This window comes from Urocampus carinirostris, chromosome 10, assembly GCF_059441175.1.
Source record: "Urocampus carinirostris isolate Australia breed hairy pipefish chromosome 10, RoL_Ucar_1.0, whole genome shotgun sequence".
In the NCBI taxonomy this organism is placed as follows: Eukaryota; Metazoa; Chordata; class Actinopteri; order Syngnathiformes; family Syngnathidae; genus Urocampus; species Urocampus carinirostris.
In genome coordinates, this window is record NC_142358.1 from 38,178,636 (window position 1) to 38,202,174 (window position 23,539).

The 23,539-nt window shown below is 40.7% G+C and overlaps 1 long non-coding RNA gene across 1 annotated transcript in view; it reads left to right on the plus strand.

Moving 5' to 3' along the window:
• Positions 1-23,539, plus strand: part of LOC148358872 (uncharacterized) — a 288,823-nt gene that overhangs the window by 83,353 nt on the left and 181,931 nt on the right. The gene's annotated exons all lie outside the window — the stretch shown is intronic.

Consider the following 23,539-nt stretch of genomic DNA (forward strand, 5'->3'; position numbering starts at 1 on the left):
AAGCGCATCTTCATGAAGTAAGTTAAACTTAACTTTATCTATCTTTGTAGACCATATTGTTTTTGTTAGGGAAAAAAACTATATTTACAAATGTAGCGCTTACCAAATTGTTGGAATTAGTTATCTGACTCCATTAACCAAATACAGCTATGCTATCGGGAATATTCAAAGAAGAAAAGAAAAAGGGGAAATTTGACACCCCTTCCCTAAAGAAATGACAGAAAACATACTGCGGTTTTTGAAATATGTTTGAATGCACCCTGTGAAAAAGGAAATTTACTGCAGAACTAAGGGCTAGTCCATGAAAAATAGGAAATCTCAAATTTGATTTCAGCCCTCGTAGCCCTTTATCATTTTTTTGTAATGATAGAATGGGCCGTTTTGCGCTCGTTCATTTATTTCAGAATATGCTGATAAGCTTTAAAATGTATGCGATGTGGACCTTCAAGTCAACATTTTTCTATAAGGGGCTCGAGAATTTTTACGGGGAAAACGAACACTTCCTAGTCGTGGAACAAGTTGTTCCTGTTTGAAGAGGACCAGGTTGAAAAAACGGGACATAAACAATTCAATTGCATTTATTAAGTGAGCAGTCATATTCAGGGTTGGGTAGGGTTACTTTAACTGGATTACTTTCAGATACTTTTGGATGACTCCAATACCAAAAGCCACTCAAGCACGGGGAGAACATACAAACTCCGCACAATAAGTCCGGTAGCTGGATTCGAACCCACACAGGAGGTTCCCAAGAACTGTGCCGCACACGCGCTAACCACTGCGCCACCGTGTTGCCCTGTTGGCAAGCTGTTTGGATTTATTTTCATTTTGTTTCTGTCGTATTTTATGTGCGTTTTGCCGGAGATCAAAGAGATCAAAGCCAGGAGAGAAAGCTTACCACGTGTTGTGAGTCATCAGTTTTACCGACCATTTTCCCGCCGGTCTTTTTCTCAAGATTCCCAACTGCGACAAAGGAAAAGAAGGACAGAAATTAATAATATACATGCTGGTCTCATTTTCAACACATGCTTACTTTCTCAATGAATACAAGTTATTTTGTTTCTTACGAAAAAAAAAAAACCCAAAAGAATCATTTTTCGTTTCATTGCAGTCCCCTTCCAGCAGGAAAAACTTGTTTACCAGTAGGGTGTGTTAACTTTTTCCCATAATGAAAAAATTCTTGAGCCCCCTTAAAGAAAAATGTTGACTTTTGAGCCCCGCCCTAAGTACATCTTTTAAAGGTTATTCGTGTTTTTTTCTCTCTCTCTTTTCCACCAACAAGAACATACAAACATGTTTTTCCTGTTTTTAAGAATTTGAATTACATTTATGAAATACATAAAGAAATAATGAATAAATGATCTAACGCCGTGTTATAACCAAGAACTCAGTATCAGATGTCACGGTTGCCATGGCGCCCAATTGGCCCCGCCCGTGGGCGCCAGCTGAAGCTTGTTGACGGATTGGCTCCCTGTCAGTATTTAAACTCTGTCACGTCAGTTCCCTTTGGTCGGTCCGTCTGCAAATCTCTGTTTTTACACGGCAAGTCCTTTTTCGCCAGTTTTTTGCTCCTATTTTGTCTCCTGTTACGGCTGTCTCGACCACGTCGGTTCTCCCGTCCTGGAAACGATTCGTTTTTGTCCTCGACCACTTCCGCATCCGAGCAACCAGCAAACTCTGGATCGTGTTTGCACTCCTTTCCCTTCTTCCCAATAAAACTGTGAGAAACGTTACGCGAGTGGGTCCTGTCTCCGTTCTGGTCGTGACATCATAAAAATCAGTACCAATTCATACATTTTTAAAATTATAAATGGTTCATCGATAGTCCATTAAAATCTGACGACCATGCGGTCAAGTGTTAAGGAGTATTAGTATTTCTGACGCTACATTGTTGACATTTTTGTTTTGTTTTTTACTTTTAATTTTAGTTTATCTTGCGATTTTCATCATATTTAAGTCTATTCTGTCCTTTATTGTTTTGTGGGGGTGCTTGTGTTAAATTTTGTAGTGCTTAAGCACCCAAAAACAGTCTGGTTATGCACATGCTTAGCAGTCTTCTAAAATAAATCAAAAATCCAAACAAAAAATGGAAAATGTTTTCGTTAAAGCAAGGGCGCAGGTTATGTGTCGGTATTGTTGGGGACTGAGCATATTTTCTCAAGTGATCATATAATATTGGTAGGGACAAAACAACGATTGCTCGATATTGGTGGGGACCCCTCCCCCCGTCTAACGTTAAAACTACGCCCTTGGTCGAAAGTATTTGAGGATGGGCTGTGGAGGCTCACTAAAAAGACATTTTGCATATCTCAGGTTAAAGTGAGCCCAGCCCAAGGTTTTAAGTCAAACATCTCAAATATTTAGAAAAAACATTTTTTCTTAACAAGATGCACTAAAACATTAATTCCAAAAATGATAATGCATCATTTTCAAGATCCATTTAAAAGCGTGTCTACAGTCCGAATTAGGTTAATATCCAGGGTTGGGTAGGGTTACTTTAACTGGATTACTTTCAATGACTTTTGGATTACTCCAATACCAAATATGCTAATAAAAGACAAAAGAAACTAAATATGAATAAAATTACTAAATTCTGGGCAGGCTTGTAATACATGGAACGGCAAAAATGATGTTGGCAAGCTGTTTTGATTTATTTTCATTTTGTTTCTGTCGCATTTTACGTTCGTTTCGCCGGAGATCAAAGAGATCAAAGCCAGGAGAGAAAGCTTACCGTGTGTTGTGAGTCATCATTTTATTCATATTGAGTTTCTTTTGTCTTTTATTCGCATATTTGGTATCGGAGTCATCCAAAAGTCATTGAAAGTAATCCAGTTAAAGTAACCCTACCCAACCCTGTTTTCTGGAGATCAAAGAGATCAAAGCCAGGAGAGAAAGCTTACCACGTGTTGTGAGTCATTATTTTATTCATATTTCGTTTATTTTGTCTTGTATTAGCATGTTTGGTATCGGAGTCATCCAAAAGTAATTGAAAGTAATCCAGTTAAAGTAACCCTACCCAACCCTGCTCATATTCAGGACGGAACAAACCACAGCAGCACTTCATGGTCCCAGCTCGCCACGGGTACCAAGAACTTTTCAGAGTCTCCTTTTCCATTCCAAGGTTGTAAATCGTCACGGGTGACATACTCCCTTTGTCAGGGAACGGACCAGGAGGCAGGAAGTGTGAACTCATTTGCGTTACGATCTGTTACTTTTATTTAGAAGATAAAAGTTGTCCAACACGCAGGGACCAAAGACAAAACATAAACAGGCTTACAGGCAATCAAAAACTCTAGGTAATACTCACAAAACAGGCTTAAAGGCAATAACTCAGAACAAACGGGCATGAACAGGTCTTCCTCGAGTCAAACAAAACAAAGGTATGGCAACGGGCAGTCCCAAAACGAGCCCTTGAGAATCCCACACGCAATTAAGTCAATCTGTTTCAGCCGGTGTCAAGGGGCGGGACCAGCTGGGTGTCATGGCGACCATGCAGGACATGACACCCTTTTTTGGTCAAAATTGCGAGCGACACTACTCAGTGTTAGGCAGCATGGCGGCGCAGTGTAACCTGTCGTGGGTTCAAATCCAGCTCCGGACTTCCTGTGCGGAGTTTGTATGTTCTCCCCGTGCTTGCGTGGGTTTCCTCCGGGCACTCCGGTTTCCTCCCACATTCCAAAAACATTTCAGTTGAATTTGCCGGTCCAAATTGTCCCTAGGTGTGAATGAGCGAATGAGTTTTCTGTCCCTGTGTGCCCTGCGATTGGCTGGCAACCAGTTCAGGGTGTCCCCTGCCCACTGCCCGGAGATGGCTGGGATGGGCTCCAGCCCCCCCCCCCCCCCCGTGACCCTAATGAGGATAAGCGGTACGGCTAATGAGATGAGATGAGACTACTCAGTGTTCATTTGACCTATGGAAAGTGATGGATCCCGGGGACTCGCATGCTCAAAAATCTATGGGTCCCAACAGAGATCTATGGGTCCCCAAAATTTAGGGTTATCGGGGTTGAAATTGTAAATCGGCGACAAATATATAATATAAATGTATACATTCATTCAGTTTTAATCATCACAGTTTATTGGTAATACAAATCAGTTATGAAATAAAATGATCTGCATTTATATAGCGATTTTCAAGTCAAGACATCCCAAAGCGCTTTACACTGTGCTTCACATTTCCCAATAGCGGCCTTGCAGCCATGTAAGACGCTAACCTGCTATTGGGGGTATCAGGGGTTCAGTGTCTTACCCAAGGACACTTCGACATGTAACACGGACGAGCCGGGATTCGAACTGGGATCCCTTGATCCCAAGACGAGCGCTCTACCTCCTGAGCTACTGCCGCCCCAATCACTACAAGATTTCGTCAGTTCACAACAATATTGTACATTATACAAAATATTATTCCTGAAATAATTATATTAATCGATATTTTCATTCAGGGCAGCACGGCGGCGCAGTGGTTAGCGCATGTGCGGCACAGTTCATGTCTTGGGAACCTCCTTGCGTGGGTTCAAATCCAGCTCCAGACTTCCTGTGCGGAGTTTGTATGTTCTCCCCGTGCTTGTGTGGGTTTCCTCCCACATTCCAAAACATTTCAGGTGAATTGGCCGGTCCAAATTGTCCCTAGGTGTGAACGAGTGAGTGAGATGTCTGTCCCTGTGTGCCCTGCGATTGGCTGGCAACCAGTTCAGGGTGTCCCCTGCCCACTGCCCGGTGATTGCTGGGATGGGCTCCAGCACCCCCGCGACCCTACTGAGGATAAGCGGTGTAGCTAATGAGATGAGATGAGATATTTTCATTCAATTTTAATCATCACATTTAATTGGTAATACAAAGCAAGTTATCACTTCAGATTTTTCAGTTCATATATTCTTCATGGTTTGCTGTCCAATCCATTATCATCCTCCTCATAGCGTAATCAGGAATATAATTGAGTCCATTTTAGCAGAAAAGTCCTTTTCTTGCTTGGAGTATTCTTTCTGTCTAAATCCCACTTTCAAACGGAGTTTTCCCATTTTATGTCTGAAAGTAGTATAAAACTGATAACAATTTGTATTAGGACTCAAAGCTTAGAATTTGGTGTTTTTCACCTGAACAGAAGGCGGGGGTGTAATTATGTGGTATCTTAGAAGCACTGTAAAAAGGGTCATTATGAGCGAGTTGAGAAGAAAATTGTTGTCTATAATGTGGAACAGGTTCATTCTTGCGTGTCCGTTGTAGTGATAGGACTTGTTTCTGAGCATCGCATCCTCAACAGGTAAGCAACACTGATTGAAGATGATATTTTCTAATTTCAACTCTTGGGATTATTGATTGTCATAAATTGGGTAGGGTTACTTTAACTGGATAACTTTCAATGACTTTTTGATTACTCCGATACCAAATATGCTAATAAAAGACAAAAGAAACTAAATATGAATAAAATGATGACTCACAACACGTGGTAGGCTTTCTCTCCTGGCTTTGATCTCTTTGATCTCCAGCAAAACTAACATCAAATGCGACAAAAATGCCAGGGTGGTTCTATTATTATTCATGATCCACACTTCCGAGTTCAATTTTCTTCCTTACTGCGATGGTCGATTGTCTTGATTTCCCCAAATTTTTCCTCCAATCACAACTCTTCCCTTTGTGAGTACTTAGTCCCCTTGGTTTCTTGTCACTCAGGGTTGGGTAGGGTTACTTTAACTGGATTACTTTCAAAGACTTTTGGATGACTCCGATACCAAATATGCTAATAAAAGACAAAATAAACTAAATATGAATAAAATGATGACTCACAACACATGGTAAGCTTTCTCTCCTGGCTTTGATCTCTTTGATCTCCGGCAAAACGAACATAAAATGCGACCAGGGTTGGGTAGGGTTACTTTAACTGGATTACTTTCAAAGACTTTTGGATGACTCCGATACCAAATATGCTAATAAAAGACAAAAGAAACTAAATAGGAATAAAATGATGACTCACAACACATGGTAAGCTTTCTCTCCTGGCTTTGATCTCTTTGATCTCCAGCAAAACTAACATAAAATGCAACAGAAACAAAATGAAAATAAATCCAAACAGCTTGCCAAAATCATTTTTGCCGTTCCACGTGTTCCGTTACTCCCCAAGCCTGCACGAAATTGAGTCATTTTATTCATATTTAGTTTATTTTGTCTTTTTTCAGCATATTTGGTATTGGAGTCATCCAAAAGTAATTGAAAGTAATCAAGTTAAAGTAACCCTACCCAACCCTATGTATTTTTGAGAAACTTGCAATGTTCAACTGTTGTGTGGCTAGAAAGAACATGAGTCTTCGAGCTTTCTTTTGTTATGTCCTAGCCTATATGGCTACCGAACTACATTTTTCTGTAGGCCTTCAATATGAAGAGAGCGTTTGGCATTGAATCCTTCAAGAAGTAATTGTGGACAAAATATAATCAACATCACATGATGCAGATAGTTTTTAGAGCAGCAGAAAAACAAACATAAGTGTGTTTTGGAAGAGTACAATCCAAAGAAAACTATCGCTACTGTGAAGCATGGGGGTGGTAGTAGTATCGTGTATACCAGGGATGTCAAACTCAATTGTAGAAGGAGCCAAAATTCAAAACACACTTAAGGTCGCGGGCCAACCAGGATAAACATATAACCCTGGTTATAACTTCAAGATATGAACATTGCGGAGAGTAGACAAGCTACCATATTTTTCATAATTTGTGTTCCGTGAAAATTGGTAAAACCCAAATTTCTCCTCAGGGAGTCTCCGAAGCCCTTCCTCAAATCTTTCAAAAGTTATAATTTACAGTTTTGCATGTGTTGATTTATTTCAGAGTTGGCTAATAAGCTTTCAAAACTTCTTAGGGTGGGGCACAAAAATCCACATTTTTCTATAAGGGGCTCAAGAATTTTCCTGTGCAGTGAACAGGTTTCTCCTGTTTGAAGGGGACAACTCTGAAAATTGCAGATAATGATAATTGTTCCATTTCTGTTTTCTGTTCCAGTTGAGAAGCTCGAGGGAAAACAATCTACGGGGAAATGGTCGGTAAAACGGATGCACCGACTGTCTTTTATTGTGAAATGTTGGAAAAATTATGGCAAATGCAGTTGTTCGTTTTACCTGTGAAAAGTGATGGGTCCCGGGGACTCACATGCTCAAAAATCTATGGGTCCCAACAGAGATCTATGGGTCCCCAAAATTTAGTGTTATCGGGGTTGAAATTCAAAATTGGCGACAAATATATACAGTAAGACCTCGGTTATCGCAGTTAATGGGGACCAAAATCACCCGCAAAAACTGAAAATCTGCGAAGTAGCAACGCCACTTCAAAAATATTTTTTTATATACATATATATATTTTTTTTTAATTATTATTTTTTTAGACCCGTTTAATGAGGAGCAAAACCACCCGCAAAAAGGTAAAATCTGTAGCGACGCCCCTTCAAAAAGAAAAAAAGAAAATAAAATCTTATCTCATCTCATTATCTGCACCGCTTATTCTTATTATTGGCGAGCGAGCACCTATCCCGCAGCGCGGGTACAAGCCGAGTTGTGCCCAAATATGACTCCCTTACAGAATGCTCCCCCCCTCGCTTGAACGCGCATTCTGCTGCGCAACAACAAAAGCGATCGTATTCTATATAATACGCTTATTGAAACCGTAAAGCGAGCGAATTAAAATAATTGGGCGATCGTAGTCTATATAACGCGTTTATTTAAACAATAAAGCGCGAGCGTCTCATCTCATCTCATCAGCTGCACCGCTTATCCTCAGTAGGGTCGCGGGGGTGGTGGAGCCCATCCCAGCAATCATCCGGCAGTGGGCAGGGGACACCCTGAACTGGTTGCCAGCCAATCGCAGGGCACACGGGGACAGACATCTCACTTGCATACACCTAGGGACAATTTGGACCGGCCAATTCACCTGAAATGTTTTTGGAATGTGGGAGGAAACCGGAGTGCCCGGAGGAAACCCACGAAAGCACGGGGAGAACATACAAACTCTGCACAGGAAGTCCGGTAGCTGGATTTGAACCCACACAGGAGGTTCCCGAGACCTTAGAACTGTGCCGCACACGCGCTAACCACTGCTCCACCGTGCTGCCCCACCTCTTTCATATTTAGCTATTATGTCTTTCTTAAAGGCAATAGTTGTACGAACAACTTTTCATTTTTCACCTGTCCTGCTTGCACCGACCTTCTTCGGAGACATAGTTAGGGGCTAAAACACTCCGTTCACCGATATTAAAAGCGAAAGCAAAAAGAGGCAAGTGCGCACGTGATAACAGTTGGTCACGAGGGGTGGGGGCGATCTACACCATCTACACCCGTACACCGCTCAACATCGCACTCTAGCGTACGCGCTCACCCATTACCGGCGTTCGAACTCCGAATTTTTGACCGAACAGCGAAGCAAGAATTTCTCGAAATTTTTGGTCGAACTCCGATTTGTTCGAACCGAGAGGCGTTCGAAAACCGAGGTTCCACTGTATATAAACTAAATAACTTGGGACCCAGGATAGAACCCTGTGGTACTCCACAACAGATGTCCAAGTATTTTATTGATTAAAACATCAGCATCGCACACAATTTAGGGTGGAATGGATGTTATCTGTTCTTAATCGTGTACAACCCTCCAGGCCTTTACTGGAGTACCGCTGGATGAAGCCCTCAAGGCTAAACTGAACGACCTTCGAGAATTCAAACACGCAGTGATAGGTGAGCTACACTTCGTAAAATCGCATGTGTATAATGTTCAATATCCTAGCTGTTAAAACACGTTTCGTGCCTCATTTCTTGCAGCAAAATATGAGAGGGATACATTGGTGATAGATGAAGAACTCATGGTGAGTGACGTTTATGTTTTTTGAAAATGTCCTGTGCTCTGTTTTGAAAACTCAGTCTTTCTCTTTCAGGACATCTCAGTGGATGAATTGAGAAACAGGCTACCAGAGCAAGAGCCAAGATATCCTATAGCAGGGGTCACAAACTCAATTTTAATGGGGGACACCCCAGCTTTGGAATCTTGGAAAGCTCCCAGCTCTTTTCGGGCCATTGACCAACCCTTATCGTGTAGTTTCGGGTTGATTCCTCACCTTTTTTAGAATTATTGAGACCCCAGGAGGTGATATCTTGCATGGGGCTCCACTCCGATTATGATTAACCGTCATGTTTAGCTTCTTCCATCTTCTAATGATTGCTCCAACAGTAGACCTTTTTTCACGAAGCTGCTTGGCAATTGCTCTTTAGCCATTTCCAGCCTTATGGAGGTGTACAATTTTGTCTCTGGAAAGCTCTTTGGTCTTCGCCATGTTACAAATTCAAGTCTTGTAAAAAGGTAGACTTTTACCTATCTATCTCTAGCGACAGTATCTATCTATCTCTCTCTCTATCCATCTATCTATCTATATCGCTCTCCATCCATCCATCTATCCCTCCTTCTATCTATCTATCTCTCTCCATCTATCTCTTTTTCTCTCTCTATCCATCTATCTCTCTCTCTCTATCTATCCATCCATCCAACCATAAATCCATCCATCTATCTATCTATCTCTCTCTCTCTCTTTTTCTATCCATCTATCTATCTATCTATCTATCTATCTATCTATCTCTCTCTCTCTCTCTCTCTCTCTCTATCCAGTCATCCATCCATAAATCCATCTATCTATCTATATCTCTCTCTATCAATCCCTCCCTCCCTCCCTCTCTCTCTCTCTCTCCATCTATCTCTCTCTCTCTCTCCATCTATCTATCTCTTTCTCTCTCTCTATCCATCCATCCAACCATAAATCCATCCATCTATCTATCTCTCTCTCTATCTCTTTTTCTATCTATCCATCCATCCATCTATCTATCTCTCTCTCTCTTTCCAGCCATCCATCCATAAATTCATCTATCTATCTATCTATCTATCCAGACATATATCTATCTATCCAGACATATATCTAACTACCGGTCTGTCGTGGTGAAGAGGGAGCTGAGCCGAAAGGCAAAGCTCTCGATCTACCGGTCGATCTACGTTCCTACCCTCACCTATGGTCATGAACTTTGGGTCATGACCGAAAGAACTCGATCCCAGATACAAGTGGCCGAAATGAGTTTCCTCCGCAGGGTGGCTGGGTTCTCCCTTAGAGATAAGGTGAGAAGCTCAGTCATCCGGGAGGGACTCAGAGTAGAGCCACTGCTCCTCCGCGTTGAGAGGAGCCAGTTGAGGTGGCTCGGGCATCTAATAAGGATGCCTCCTGGACGCATGTCCCACCGGCAGGAGGCCCCGGGGGCGGCCCAGGACACGTTGGAGAGACTATATCTTGGGAACGCCTCGGGGTCCCGTCGGATGAGCTGGAGGAGGTGGCTGGGGATAGGGACGTCTGGGCTTCCCTTTTAACGCTGCTGCCCCCGCGACCCGACCTCGGATAAGCGGAAGACAATGGATGGATGGATGGATGGAGAATAACAAAAACAGGACACAAAAGTGAAGCGATATGTATTTTTTCACTGAACACAAAATGTGAGAGTTGATATTTTTTCCACCTGAAATTCATAAGCAGTTTATTTCGTCATAGATTTTCCAGATTTCTATTTCGTAACAGAATCCATACATTTCTTTGACTGCAACGTAAGATCATAGCATATCCTTGCCAACTCAAAGATAGTGAGGGGTTGGTGTACTACAGACTGCTTATGTACTATGGCCCGGCCGGTAAGTATTAATTGCGTCCGTGAAACATTACGTTTGACCATCCCCATCCAAACACAGTGGAACCTCGGTTCTCGGCCATAATCCGTTCCAGAAACCGATTTGTTCGATCACCGAAATGGTTTTTCCCATTAAAAGTAATGTAAAATCCTTTTAATCCATTCCAACACCCTGAATGTTTACCATGAACGTAAACATGAAGCTAACCCAGGCTAATCGTACGTTAGCATTATCGTAATCTTCCGTACGAAAGATTACGCTAACATGAACGTGTAAAAATTAAAAAATCAGGTCGTTTACACGTCATATAGCACCCGGGTCTCAACAACAAGTGGTGAGCGGTTAAAGGATAAAGAAAAGATTTATGAATAGGACTTCTTACCGGTCGGCAGAAGCCATGCTGTATTCCTGAAAGAAGGGAAACTCGCACAGCTTCTTCATATTTTGCTATTATTTCTTTCTTAAATGCAATAGTTGTACGCACTACTCCTCTTTTTTCACCTGTAGCAGCTTTGCTGCTTGCACCGAACTTCCCCCGAGGCATAATTAGGGGTTAAAACACTCCGTTCACCGATATTAAAAACGAAAGCAGAGAAGGAGTGCGCGTTGCCGTGACAACAGTTCTTCACGAGGGGTGGGGGCAATCTACACCCGTGCGCCGCTCAGCATCGCACCCTAGCGTACCGGCGTTCGAACTCCGATTTTTTGAACGAAAAGCGAAGCAAGATTTTCTCTAAATTTTCGGTCGAGAACCGATTTGTTGGAACCGAGAGGCGTTCGAAAACCGAGGTTCCACTGTATTGTGTTGAATCCATAGGGAGCAACACAAGAGAGCTGATGAACTCCGCGGCCTCTGTAGCTTCAGTGAGAAGGGAGTTTCCTTCCAGCATTGTAAGGATGTCCTCTCTTTTCTTAAAAGGGCTTTTGAAAAACTGTGTTTTATTGCCCTTTCCACTCAGGAGATCTACTTTGAAGAGAAGAAGAACTTGACCGAAGAGTGGCTGCAAAAGAAGGTGGAATCCCTTTGACTGATCTATCTTGTTTTTTTGCTAATAAACAGATAGATCTCATGAATGTAACGTTTCCAATTGTTGTCTTATCCAGTATGTACAGTGGTATAGCAAGGTTTGGGCACTCCTGATCGTTTTCAAGGTTTTCCTTTATAAATCATTGGTTGTTCGGATCAGCTCGGTGGCCTTGGGGGTATGGCGCCCGCCCCGAGACTCAGAGGTTGTGGTTCAAGCCTCGGCCGAGTCTAAAACATTGGTACCCGATGCTCTGGTTGGCGTTCAGCATTAGGGGTTGGAATTGGGGGGTTTGGTCACCTAATGACTCCCAACACCTCAGTTGGGTTGAGCGAGGGGGCTGGGAATCCCCTCCTTTGTAATTTTTCTAACGGCCGCCAGCGGCGCTCGAGTACAAAAGTTAAGATTTAGACCGGTGGAATATATGCGCCGAAGAAGACTGCAACTTCTTAGCTTGTGCACAAATTAAATGAGCGTAGACATATCCTCACCATGCAAATTGCAAAAAGAAAGGCACATGACGAAGCTTTCAAGCTAAACGCAATCGAGCAGTCCGATAAAGAAGGAAACAGAGCTACTGCACGTAAACTTCTTTTTGCGAGCGTGTTGCTAGCGTGTTTTTGAATAATGGAGCGTGGGACGACGTTTACATGACATAGTCTCTTTCCCATACTGGGGAAGACGACTTTGATGACATCACTTATAAGGAAGAAGATGAATACGGTTTACCGTGATTACTATAAGTACGGTATGTTTTTTGAACAGACCCGTTTCCTGTGTTGCGAGCGTGTTGCTAGTAGCGTTTTGCTACGCTTCACAGTCAGGGTTTGGGATGAAAGTTATAATACGATAATTAAAGCTTTGAAAACTCTCTGGGTGTACCGTCTTACTTTGTAAATGTGTGTAACCGATGTATAATATGTATTTGCACCTGTATATTTTTGTAATGTATTTATTTGAGACACTTATTCTGATATGTTTTGCGAATTAAAAAAGAGGGGCGCAGCAGACGCGGGCTGACAGGAAATGGGGTAAAGGTGAGTGAGACCTGTTGTCGCGGCGGACAATAGTAGATATACTGGACTGTCTCAGAATATTAGAATATTGTGATAAAGTTCTTTATTTTCTGTAATGCAATAAAAAAAACAAAAATGTCATATATTCTGGATTCATTACACATCAACTGAACTATTTCAAGCCTTTTACTTATTTTAATTTTGCTCAATTTGGCTTACAGCTTAAGAAAACTCAAAAATCCTATCTCAAAATATTAGAATATCATGAAAAAATATACAAGTAGGCTATTCAACTAATCACCTGAATCATCTAAATAACTCGAAACACCTTGCGAGGGTTTCCTGAGCCTTAAAAACACCCAGCTTGGTTCAGTAAACTAAATCACAAGTATGGGGAAGACTGCTGATCTGACTGCTGTCCAGAGGACCATCATTGATACCTTCCATAAGGAGGGTAAGACACAAAAAGACATTTCTCAAAAGAGCAGGCTGTTCACAGAGTGCAGTTTCAAAGCATATCCACAAAAAGTCTGTTGGAAGGGAAAAATGTGGCCGGAAACGCTGCACAACCAAGAGAGATGACCGCAGCCTTAACAAAATTGTGAAGAAGAGCCGCTTCCAGAATTTGGGGGAGCTTCAAAGACAGTGGACTGAAGCTGGAGTCCAGGTATCAAAAGCCACAGTTCACAGACGTGTCCGGGAAATAGCCGTATTCCCATGGTCAAGCCACTTCTGAACTCAAGACAACGGAAGAAGCGTCTGACTTGGGCTATGGAGAAGAAGCACTGGACAGTTGCAGAGTGGTCCAAAGTCCTCTTTCAGACGAAAGCAAGTTTTGCATTTCATTTGGAAGTCAAGGCGTCAGAGTCTGGAGAATTGGCTGGAGAAGAGCAAAATCCAAGTTGATTGAAATCCAGTGTGAAGTTCCCACAGTCAGCAATGGTTTGGGGAGCCATGTCAGCTGCTGGTGTTGGTCCATTGTGTTTCATCAAGTCCAGAGTAAATGCAACTGTGTACCAAGAGATTTTAGAGCACTACATGCTTCCATCTCCTGAAAAGCTCTATGGAGATGAGGATTTCATTTTCCAGCATGATCTGGCACCTGCCCACTGTGCCAAAACCACCAGTAACTGGTGCACTGACCATGGCATCACTGTCCTTGATTGGCCTGCTAATTCCCCTGACCTGAACCCCATTGAGAATTTGTGGGGTATAGTTAAGAAGAAGATGAAAGACACCAGACCTAGAAATGCAAATGAGCTGAAGGCCGCTATCGAAGTATCCTGGGCATCAATAACACCTCAGCAATGCCACAGGCTGATTGCCTCCATGCCACGCCGGATTGATCCAGTAATCCGTGCAAAAGGATTCCCAACCAAGTACTGAGTGCATCAATGGACATTTTCAAATGTTTGATTTAGTTTTGCTGTTATAAAATTATTTTTTTACATGGTCTGAGGAAGTATTCTAATATTTTGAGATAGGATTTTTTTTCAGCTGTAAGCCAAAAACAGCAATATTCAAATAATAAAAGGCTTGAAATAGTTCAGTTGATGTGTAATGAATCCAGAATGTATGACATTTTTGTTTTTTTAATTGCATTACAGAAAATAAAGAACTTTATCACAATATTCTAATTTTCTGAGACAGTCCAGTACATTTTTCCCACCCTTACCTTTGGAAATATAGACAGATCGACTATCCATTACGTTCAAAAAAAATATATAAACTCCCAGTCAGGCAAAAACGTCCCATGTTCTTCATCATATTTTCGTTCGGCTGTGTTTTTCTCACCTGTCATTTCAAGAGATAATTTCACGTAAATATTTTCTCGTTTGACGTCACTCAAGCAGGCTTACATTGTTGGTGTGTCATCCATCAAAAGACAGCGCCAGGTAAATATTTTTGATGCACAGGGTTACTTTAACTGGATTACTTTCAATTACTTTGGATTACTCCAATACCAAATATGTTAATAAAAGACAAAAGAAACTAAATATGAATAAAATGACTAAATTTTGTGCAGGCTTGGGGACTAACGGAATACATGGAACGGCAAAAATGATGTTGGCAAGCTGTTTGGATTTATTTTCATTTTGTTTATGTCGCATTTGATGTTAGTTTTGCTGGAGATCAAAGCCAGGAGAGAAAGCTTACCACGTGTTGTGAGTCATCATTTTATTCATGTTTAATCTATTTTGTCTTTTATTAGCATATTTGGTATTGGAGTCATCCAAAAGTAATTGAAAGTGATGGATTTAAACTGTAAATAAGTTATTCTACTGTTGCTTATTTTCTTTGCCAACTGTGTGCCATTCTTGTTTGTGTTTGAAGAAGGAGGATACAGGATGTTCACTAAACAGCCGACACCTAGCTGCAGCCAGATAAGGGACACTCAGCTCCGCTCTGACCGCAGGCACGCCTAACTCCCTTTACTACAGAATATGCTTACAATAACATGTTGTTGTGTAAACAGGTCTCAACTGTTTATTTTGTCACCCCCCTTCCCTTTAGCAGAAGAGACCTTATGTAAACTAGGGCGTTCCGAACACAATAAAAAGGCAAGGAGCAGGAGACTTTTTCAGAGTGTCTAGTAGACTGTAATAGGCAGACTATGGTCATCTCTCCATGCAAGTAAGAGAGTAATAATCACGTTCTCTGTGTCTTCGTTGAATGCAGGTTTTTATTACAAGTGTTGGGGTTAACCTAACAGAAAGTAATCCAGTTAAAGTAACACTACCCAACCCTGTTGATGCATGACATGTTACAGCTCCTAAACCAGTTTATAACAGCTCCTATAGAGCAAACGAAACGAGTTTAAGGGCCGCATGCGGCTCGCGAGCCGCGGGTTGGCTATACCATAGCTCCCTGAAATATTTTACATATTTGGAGGAGGAGAGGACATTTATTAAAACTTGCCGTTCTCTACTAACTTTGCTTCTTTCGTCTGCTGAAGTTTCAAGTGAAAGGTAAGATCCCTCAAGAATTTCAGACCTAGATATATATATATATATATATATATATATATATATATATATATATACACAGTAATCCCTCAATTATCGCGCTTAATGGGGACCAAAACCACCCACAAAAAGTGACAATCCGCGAGGTAGCGACGCCCCTTCAAAAATGCTTAAAAAAATAAATCATTTAAAAAAAATTTAAAAAAATTGTTTCATTATTATTATTTTTTTAGACCTGCGAAGCTCTGAGCCCGCGAACGTGGAACCACGAAGTAGCGACGCCCCTTCAAAAATGCATACATTTTTTAATTTTATTTTATTATTATTATTTTTTAGTCCCACGAAGCTCTGAACCTGCGAACGGGGAACCGTGAAGTAGCAAGGTCCCACTGTATATATGTGTTGTTAGGAATTCAATCTTAAAATGTACCCTTTACCAAATTGTTCGAATTAGTTATCTGACTCCATTAACCAAACACCACTTAACTTTTTGTGAAAAGACGGACAAGAGACCGGCATTTCCACACGGGGACAGATTTAATTTTTTAAAGTATTTAACTAAGTGAACTCCATCGAATTAGCCGAATTAGTCTTCATCCAGCCTCTCTATCGTTCTCCCTCAATCGATCTTCTGAAGTTCTCCTCTGCCCACGCCTTTCTCCCAAGCTGGCGTGTCGGCTCCTCCCATGGGCATAAACATGAATAAAATGATGACTCACAACAGGTGGTAAGCTTTCTTTCCTGGCTTTGATCTATTTGATCTCTGGCAAAACGAACATAAAATGCGACAGAAACAAAATGAAAATAAATCCAAACAGCTTACCAACATCATTTTTGCCGTTCCGTGTATTTCGTTACTCTGCACAAAATTGAGTCATTTTATTCATATTTCGTTTCCTTTGTCTGTTATTAGCATATTTGGTATTAATAATAATAATAATAATAATAATTTCCTTTGTATTGTCATTCTTTGTAACAATGTACACAGAACGAAATGTCGATACACCTGACCCGTTGTAGCGAGCCGATGCAGCCGCAGCCAAGAGAGGGCGCCGCCATTTACCAATGTTATAAGTCTTAGGTATGACTCGGCCGAGGCGCGAACCAGCGACCTCCCAGTCTCAATTGGAGTTATCCAAAAGTAATTGAAAGTAATCCAGTTAAAGTAACCCTACCCAACCCTGAGAGTACCTATAGCAGCAAGATGGCGGACAACCATATCAGCTCCCTCTCTGTGAGGCTAGTTTACATACAGTAAACGCCAGTTTCTCCGCCTAAAGTCCATTATCTGCACCGCTTATCCTCAGTAGGGTCGCGGGGGTGCTGGAGCCCCTCCCAGCCATCTTCGGGTAGTGGGCAGGGGACACCCTGAAATGGTTGCCAGCCAATCGCAGGGCACACAGGGACAGACAACTCACTCGCTCCTTCACACCTAGGGACAATATGGACCGGCCAATTAACCTGCATGTTTTGGGAATGTGTGAGTCAACCGGAGGAAAACCCACGCAAGCACAGGGAGAACATGCAAACTCCACACAAGAAAGTTAAATCTCATTACCCACCTAAAAGTATTTTGGAAAATACATGCTTTTAAGACAGTTTATGTATTTTTGCTTTTTTTTTTTTTAAAACAATGTTTTTTTGAGGATGTAATTTGTTTTACACACTGGTCCTTTAACAATTTGTGCTTGCTAATTGATGAGTTATATGCAGGGTTGGGTAGGGTTACTTTAACTGGATTACTTTCAATGACTTTGGATTACTCCAATACCAAATATGCTAATAAAAGACAAAAGAAACTGAATATGAATACAATGATGACTCACAACACGTGGTAAGCTTTCTCTCCTGGCTTTGATCTCCGGCAAAACTAACATAAAATGCGACAGAAACATAATGAAAATAAATCCAAACAGCTTGCCAACATCATTTTTGCTGTTCCATGTATTCCGTTACCCCAAGCCTGCACAAAATGGAGTCATTTTATCCATATTTAGTTTCTTTTGTCTTTGAATAGCATATTTGGTATTGGAGTCATCCAAAAGTAATCGAAAGTAATCCAGTTAAAGTAACCCCACCCAACCCTGGTTATATGTAAGGGAACCTCGCCCTCAATAGTGTGTTTGTCTCTTCAGAGTACAGATCCGCTGAATTGTGCGTTTTATCACTAAAAATTGCTATTCATTTGTTGTTTCATGTTCAATAATACACAATTGCTATTCTAGATTAGAATTTAAAATGTAATTACCATGTACTAAAATATTTTTTCAGAGACTTGTGAAAACCTCGAGTGCCGGATAACACAAAAATGTCAGATCAAGAGCTCCAAGCAAAATTGAAGAAGATACATAGCAGCCATGGCAATCCTGCTTTAATAAGTGAGTATGAAGACATTGGTCATGCACAATATAGGTTTTATTTTATATCCCGCCTCATTCTTCAAATGTTTTACAGTAAAAATGGATGGCAAGAACATGGTCTTTGAGGAGGAATATGAGGCAAGTGGAGATTTTTCTCCCTCTTTGGAACATCCCGGTATTTGAAACATGGATTTTTTTTCTTTTAGGACATCTCATTGGATGATTTGAGAGGCAAACTACCCCAGGACCAGCCCAGATATCCTCTACAGCAGGGGTGGCAAACTCATTTTAAGAGAACAAACATTCTCTCGGGGGTCGGACTAGTAGATTAAAGAGAAAGAAAAGAAAAGAGAGAAGTAGAGCGAGCGAGAGAGATAAAGAGAAAGAAAAGTAGAGAGAAAGTGAAAAGGAGGAGAGAGACAAAAGGAGAGAGTGATGGTGAGAGAGACACCAAAGGAGAGAGACACAAAAGGAGAGAGAGAGAAAGAGAGAGGGCGAGAGAGAGAAATGTAGAGAGAGTGAGAGAGACAAAAGGAGAGAGAGAGAAGGTGAGAGAAAGAAAAGTAGAGAGAGAGAGAGAAAAAAGTAGAGAGAGACATAGAGAGAGAGAAAAGTAGAGAGAGAGACAAAAGGAGAGAGAGAGAAAAGTAGAGCGATAGAAGGGAAAGTAGAGAGAGTAATGAAATGAAATGAGAGAGAGAGAGAGAAAGATAGAGAGAGCAAAACAAAAGAGATAAAAAGATAAAAAGTGATCGTGTAAAAGACAGAGAAAGAATGAAATCCAAAGTGAAATAGAAGGAGACAATATAAAAGGAGAGAAAGACAGAAGAGGAGAAAGAGAGAAAGAGAGCAAAAGGTAAAAAGACACAGAAACAAAGAGATGAAGAGGAACAAAGAAAGAGAAAAAGAGAGTGAAAAAAGATAGAAAATTAAGTGAGTAAAAGAAGGTAAAAAGACACACAGAGAAAGAGACAAAAAAAAAACAAAAAAGAGAGAGAGTGAAATGGGATAGAAAATTAAAAGGAAGAGAGAGCAAAAAAAAGTTAAAAAGACACAGAGAGACACAAAGAGGAACAAAGAAACAGAAAGAGTCAAAAGAGATAGAAAATTAAAAGGGAGAGAGCAAAATAATGTAAAAGACACAGAGATAAAAAGACAAAGAGGAACAAGAGAAAGAGAGTGAGAAGAGAGAAAATTAAAAGGAAGAGAGAGCAAAAGAAGGTAAAAAAGACACAGAAAGAGACAAAGAGAAACAAAGAAATAGAGTGAAGCAATAGAAAACAAAAAGGGAGAGTAAAAGAAGGTAAAAAGACACAGAGAAAGAGACAAAGATGAACAAAGATATAGAGTGAAGCGATAGAAAACCAAAAGGGAGAGTAAAAGAAGGTAAAAAAGACACAGAGAAAGAGACAAAGAGGAACAAAGAAAGAGTGAAAAGATAGAAAACAAAAGGAAGAGTAAAAGAAGGTAAAAAGACACAAAGAAAGAGACAAAGACAGACAAAGTAATAGAGTGAAAAGATAGAAAATCAAAAGGGAGAGTAAAAGAAGGTAAAAAGACACAGAGAAAGAGACAAAGAGGAACAAAGAAATAAAGTGAAAAGATAGAAAACAAAAGGGAGAGTAAAAAAAGGTAAAAAGACACAGAGAAAGAGACAAAGAGAGACAAAGAAATAGAGTGAAAAGACAGAAAATCAAAAGGGAGAGTAAAAGAAGGTAAAAAGACACAGAGAAAGAGACAAAGAGGAACAAAGAGAGTGTGAAAAGAGTGCTAGAAAATGTCAAGTTTGTGTCAAGCTTATCTTCCCAGATCAAGAATATTAAAATAAATATGTACATCTCTCCTCAATCTTTGTCAATGTATAAACATTTTTGGCAAAGCGCTTTACGGAGCTTATTATCGACCCCTAGTCTAAAGAAAGAGCAGTGACCTAATCGTCTCTTAAAGGCACAGCATGTTTAAGAGCAAGCAAATCGGCACAGTAGGCAAAAAAAAGAGTACAAAGAGGTGAGTGTATGCCAAAAATTTGAAAATGTCCTTGACTCTCTTTTACGTTCATCATCTATAGTTATCTGTACATCAGACCTGAGGGGTCCATGCTTCGCCAGTTGTGTGTGATCCTCTCGCAACCCTCGGGTAAATTTTAATCATCTTATTACTGTTAAGAGTTAAATATTTAAATGTATATCGTTTACCAAATTGTTCGAATGAGTTATCTGACTCCATTAACCAAACACAACCTGCATTCTCCTAACAATGCGCGCTCATTTTTTGATGGGAAAAGATGGACAAGAATAGCAGACGTTCTCTCACGGGGGCAGATTTAATTTCTTAAACAATTACCGTATTTTCCGCACTATAAGGCGCACCTAAAAGCCGTTATTTTTTTCAAAAGCTGACCATGCGCCTAATAATATAGTGCGCCTTATTTATGGATCAATTTTAAAATTGCAAAGATTTCTAACTAACTTGCAGCCGCCGACTAGATTTTCCCCCGAACGCCAAGTCGTACGCGGTGTATGCTGAGATTTATTTACCGGCGTTTCATTGGATAACCAATATGTCAATCATCATTTGAATCGATCACTATTGGCTAAAGTTATTCGGAGGTCAAGGGGAGGATCCTTTTTATCATTTACAGGCTGGCATTGGCTTAAACGGCAAAACAAAGCCTGCAATTGGCCGAAAAAGATGTTTATGGCACGTGGCTGACGGCATAGAGAAAGCATTTTTTTTCTATTCTGTATTTGTACATACTTTATTCACCTGGATTTACTACCCTCACGGATATATGAGGACATTGGCTGCACATTATTATTGAACACACGACTTTGGTGAGCTACTCTGGCTATATATTTTCCCCGTATTTTGTTTCAGACTGAACTCGATGTTTCTGTGATAAGTGGTGCAGATAATGGATGGAATGCAGTGTCTAATTTTAAATTAAACTCAATTCCAAGTGTTTATTGTCATATATACAGTAAAGTTGTGAGCGATAATAGAAACTAAGGAATGGTTGGCATTTCTTGAATCCCAAGACTTTAACCTTCCGAATGATGGAACGATGCATTTGAGTGACATCGTACGGACACCGCATCCGCACGTGTTCTCGACACGTATTTGCGTCTTTGCAAGCTTTCGGAATGTTAAGGGGGTAATCAGTTGGACTGAACCATCTGACTGTTTTGTCCACGTTCCCATTGTAGCGCCTTATAATCCGGTGCGTTTTATGTATGTCAAAAATAGGACCAAAAACTATTTTTTTGGGGTGCGCCTTATAACTCGGTGCGCCTTATACTGCGGAAAATACGGTAATCCTATTCGTAATTCTTTTCTTTATCTTTTTTTATTTTTACACGTTCATGTTAGCATAATCTTTCGTACGGAAGATAACGCCAACCCGAACGTAGGATTAGCCTGGATTACATTTGCTATTTGTGTCTTAAAGGTAAACAAAGGTAAACATTCAGGGTGTTGGAACGGATTAAAATGATTTACATTATTTGTAATGGGAAAAATGATTTCAGTGTTCGAACAAATGGCTTTTCGAACAGGGTTCTGGAACGGATCATGGTCGAGAACCGAGGTTCCACTGTATTTTGCTTTTATGGCTCTGAGTCAAAAAGGTTTCCGACCCCTGCGCCAGAGTGTAATATTTGCCCACTAGAGGGCACTGTTGTCTGGTGAGTGAGGGCCAGTGATACACGGGTCAGCGTGGCGGCAGGATATCGAACATGGCGCAGATTTAACTGAGGATTCCATGGTGTAGTAAAAATACAAATTTCTCGACTAGTGATTTTTTATAAAAATAACTATCGGTGCAATACCTTATGTATTTTTGCCCAGTATTTTAATTTTACTGGACAGAAGTTTTTTGGGACCACTAGGAGGCACTAAATATTCCACACTGTCCCTTTAAAATCCATGAAAAGGGAGCTGGACGAGGGAGTTGTTCAACTACTCGTCTTACATGGAAAAGCTGTGCCAGGACGTCTGCGCAAGAATGGTAAAAAAAAAAATCTTTTTGCTTAAAATATTTCTCTTGGCTGAAGAAAACCCAATTTTTTTTTTTTTTTTATGCTTTTCTCAGTCTTTCAATGTGGACAACGTGCAAGACTTGACAGAGGAGTGGCTGAAAAAGAAGCTGGCTGAACACGCCATGAATTAAACATCAAATTGAGTATTTTACATGAAATAAACAAGCAACGGCAACTTGCTCACCTGACTTAAGAGTTTGTTTACTCACAGTGCGATTTGGTCAACGCCGTCTTCCGCCATTAATAAATATACAACGTGAAAAGCTGAAAAGGTCTTTTGTGGCCTGCCATAAAAACAAAAGTGTGTTTGATACAAGGTTTTTACAGATTTTTCAAGGCCAAAATCAAGCAGTTTTTATGGACTTTCCAAGTCAAGTCATGTTTATTTCTATAGCCCTTAATCACAAAGACTCAAAGGCCAGCACAGATCAAAGACTATTGCAAACTAGACTATTATGACACCGTCGCCTGATATTGTCAACATAAAATAAAGGTTATTCGTATGCTATAGAATAGAAGTGTGTTTTAACTTTAGATTTAAACATTTCCACTGAGGTTGTGGATCGAATCTCAGAGGGAAGAGCATTCCACAGCACCAGGGACCAGGTGGAGAACGCTCTCCAACTTGCAGATTTCTTCTTGGCTCTTGGGATCACTCGTAGACCGGCATTTTCAGAGCGAAGGCTCCGGACCAGAATATAGGGGGAAATTAAATCTGAAAGATATGAGGGTGCAAGTCCATGCATGATTTTGTATACTAGCAACAGAACCTTAAAATCACATGTTAAGCTAACAGGGAGCCACTGCAGGTTAGCCAAAATCGGGGTCATGTGATCAAACTTTCTTGTCTTAGTTCGGGAGACCAGAGAGTAGTGCATTACAGTAATCGAGACGGGAGTTAACAAACTCATGAGTTGTAATGTCCGCATCTGACTGAGACAGCATAGGGCGAATTCTAGCAATGTTGCAAAGATGGAAAAAAACTGTTTTCGTAATATTTTTCACATGTGTTTGAAAGGACAGATCGGGCTCAAATATGACACCTAAATTTTTGACTGTGTCCCTCTGGGTGATATTACATTTGTCAATACTCAGAGCAGTTTTTGAGAAAAAATCACGGCATTTAGATGGACCAATAACTAGCATTTCGGTCTTTTCAGAGTTAAGGCGCAAGAAGTTGAGTGATATCCATTCTTTTATCTCAGTGAGTCAGGCCTCCAAATTTCCAGTTTAGAGTGGAAGATTCATCCATCGGAAGATATAGTTGAGTGTCATCTGCGTAGCAATGAAAACTGATCTTATACTTGCGAATAATATCACCTAATGGAAGCATGTAAATGCTGAAAAGAAGGGGGCCAAGTACTGAACCCTGCGGAACACCACAAGTAACACCAAAGGGCTCAGATGTCATTTCACCATATTTAACACAGTGCGTTTTATCTGAGAGGTAGGATC